Genomic DNA, 3,420 nt, shown 5'->3' with positions numbered 1-3,420 from the left:
GCACTGTTTGTTTCTTTTCTTACATGTATTTTTCATTCTAACACTTCAAGTAGCTGGATCTGCAATATTGCACATCTTGAATGGTTACCCTGTCACCAAATCTTACTTTCTTCCATAGTGCCTTTCTGGGAAAAGAGACCAGTGGAAGCAGTAGAAGGAAACAGTCCTTGGAATCAGAGAGCATGCTTACTTGAAATGATAATGTCATTAAAACCATTGTAGAAATGGCCTGTGTACCTCTTAATTCATTGATTTGATCTAAGTTTTCTTTCATTCTTTTTACCAGCTAAGAGCAGCAATAATGCAGGTTAAGTTTGGTGTACAGTAATATGGAATAATGATCTGAAGGAGCCTGTTGCAGCAGAGATTGTGACCATTTGTTGTTTAATTGCATACTTGTGAAAGAAGTGGTCTCTAACTCCTGAAGTGGAAGGAAGGAAGGAATTCTTGGAGTACGTTAGGGTTAATTTACTACGCAGAGGAAGTTTTGAGAAGGATAGTAACTTTCAAAATACAGGTATGGCTTGGAAGCTAAGCCAATCTGCGTGATTGTTTCTGAAGTACTGGTGTTCATATCCTCAGGAAAGGAAGATGTAAGGAGAGCAGGACAGGGATGAGACACACAACAAAAAGCAAGCTTTAACAGTCTTGGGGATCTGAGAGATGCTGTCTTTTAGGCAGTTTGTCTAAATACTGTTGTGTTTATCCTAGTGAAGAAAAATATAAGTTAAGTAAGAGCCCAGGATGCTGCATCAGAGGGAATCAGAGAAGGTATTTCTTGAAATGCAAAAATAAGGAAAACCATAATCATCAGGTAAGTTCTGCCTGAGATGCTGTGGGAATACTTGAACCTACTTCAAATCAAACCTTAAATCTCTTGAAAATATCTTCCATTTCACAGTTCTAAATGTTTTGTTGGTTGGTTTGTTTGGGGTTTTTTCAACTGTAAGAATTCCAGGGGTGAAAATTCGCTTGTAATAATCTATAGAGAAGTAGCAAATTCTCAGAAAAGTGTAGGTTGGGATTTGTTTGATGAGGTTTAGCAGCAGTTTCCTAGCCTGTGATTAACTTAGCTCACTAGGGAGCATAAGCAACAGCAAAGTGCTGCTGTTCTTTCATGATTATGTAAAGCAACTGTGGGAATCCATTATCCAGGTAACTCCACAATCCAAAGGCACTACAGCTACTCTTTGGTGACAACAACACAGAGCTGAACAAAATCACTCCAGTGTCATGTAGGCATCTTTGGTACTTTCTAGGAAAGACTGCTGTCTTCCTGTAGATCACAGCCCATTCCAGCTGCAGTCAAGAAAAGGACTGGACGTCACTATTGCTTCTCCTTGCTGGTGCCCAACATTGGCTTTACTGTCTTCTTTTGACTAGTAGGAGGTGAAATCTCAGTGCTGCTGATTCTCGTTGGCTGTGCTATCTTACTCATGAATGTTTTCTTTTTCATCTAGCAGATCTCCAGTAGACCATGTGTTCAACATGGGGCTCGCAGCCAACCTTCTGCACTGTGGTATCAGTCATCTGCAGTCTCTGTTGCTGGTGGGTTTGAGCAAGAAGCAATCAATAAGCCCATGGAAATGAATGTAAAGCTTTTATTTAAAGCTACGTTTAGCTAAACTAGATGCTATGGATGGGGTTCATGACACAGAAGCATTATCCACCTAAATTGTTTGAGCAAGGAATGACAAATCTTCACGTCCTGTTTAACCACCCCCATTTGATGTACGCTTCTTTGCAGACAATGTGCTGTAAAATCTGTAGCCACTCGTTTCCTTCAGTGTAGAAAGTAATGAACTAACAGTGGTGATGAGGCAGATGTTTCTATTTCAGCCTGAATTAGTGACTGTTGCAACACAAATTGAGGCTTTTTAAATTCTTGTAGACCTACTCAGTTTACCTTGACTTGTATTTGCTGACTTGTATTTGGTTTCATTCAGGTTCTCTAGAAACCTTTACTGGGGGTTGCTATGCAGAAATTAATTCTTCTGCTCTACCAGATCATTCTGGAAATGCCTGTCTTCTCCACCTGGGAAATGGAGTGAGCAGAAGTGCTTCTTCAGAGACTAAGGAGAACTTTAAGAAATATGGGCTCTCCTCTAGGAATGCAGACTTCATGTCTCTGCTTTTTGGCAAGAGCCAGACAAAACATTTTCTGCATCTTCATCAAGTTTGCTATTCAAGTAGCACTAAAGTAGATTACAGGCTTTCGTGTTACTGTCTCTATTTTATTTATTTATTTTTTAAGAAAGCAAGCATAACCTTGAGTATGTCATGCATAAAGTTCCTTGTAAATTGTGTGTAGAGACTGTAATGGGTGTTTACCTGTTTTCACCAAACCGATAATGCAGTTTTGCATCTCTGACTGTGCAGATGTCTTGCAGTCAACATCCCATACACATATATAAAAAAGATTTGTTTTCTTCAAAGTGTTAAGCTGTTCTTGAACTTTTCTGTTTTGGATATCTAACAAAATCTGTTACCTGTCACACTACAGCTAATCCTTAATATCTTGTTAGATGGGTTTTGATACTTGTGGGGTGGTGGGTTTTTTGTGTTTGTTTTTGAGTTAGAATGTTTTGAAGTTTGGGTTTGCCACATTCTCATGTTATGTTGAGCTGTTTGGAAAGAATCTGAAGTTCTCATTAGAATGAGAAAATATTTAAATGTTTTAATGATGCAGCTGTTATCTAGCCTTCAAATAGAAACAGCTCATGGAAAGAAATATTTTGAACATGCCTTGACAAACATAAACCTGCTCATTTTATACAAGAGTTCATCATATGCTCGAGGCATATAGTAAGGCAAAACCAAGTCTTTTGCATAGCCTAAAAGAAAAAATTCTAGCTATGTTGTGGTGGGTCAGACTAGCTGCAGTATTTCAGTCTGCAGTTTGGTGATGTTCTATTTTCCCTGTAAAAGACTGCACAAATGATAGAAAAGAGACTTGTTTCCCACATCATGTTCTCTGCTGTAGAGTAAGCACTTCCAGGAAAGGGCATGGGACCTCTTTCTACCCAGCCTGATTTTTCTGCATAGACCTTCAGCTTCTGAGCCCTTGCATAAGACAGGAACCTGCTTCTACCTCAAGGTAATGCGGGAGGGTCTTGGTATGGAAAAGGCGTGTGAACATTTCTCCAGGGCTTTGTGTTTCTACCCCTAGAGGGCTCCCTCTTTCCTTTGGCCAAAGCAAACCAAAAAGCAATAGGAAAAATACGTGATGTTGCCCGTGTCCACAAATTGATCAAAAGAGCCCTCTGCGTATTGTGTCATTCCCACAGCATTCTCATCTTGCAGGCAGGCACTGGAAAGCTGAGTGTGAAAAGTCTGTTTGCATGATAATACCTTCCTTCTTCCCCTGTATCTTTTAACAAGTTGCAGTGTTTCTGGCACTAATTCTGTGGTTTGCTTTTT

The sequence above is a fragment of the Strigops habroptila genome, chromosome 11 (genome assembly GCF_004027225.2).
Source record: "Strigops habroptila isolate Jane chromosome 11, bStrHab1.2.pri, whole genome shotgun sequence".
NCBI classification, from domain to species: Eukaryota; Metazoa; Chordata; class Aves; order Psittaciformes; family Psittacidae; genus Strigops; species Strigops habroptila.
The sequence above is the reverse complement of the archived record's forward strand: the minus strand, read 5'-3'. Positions refer to the sequence as shown.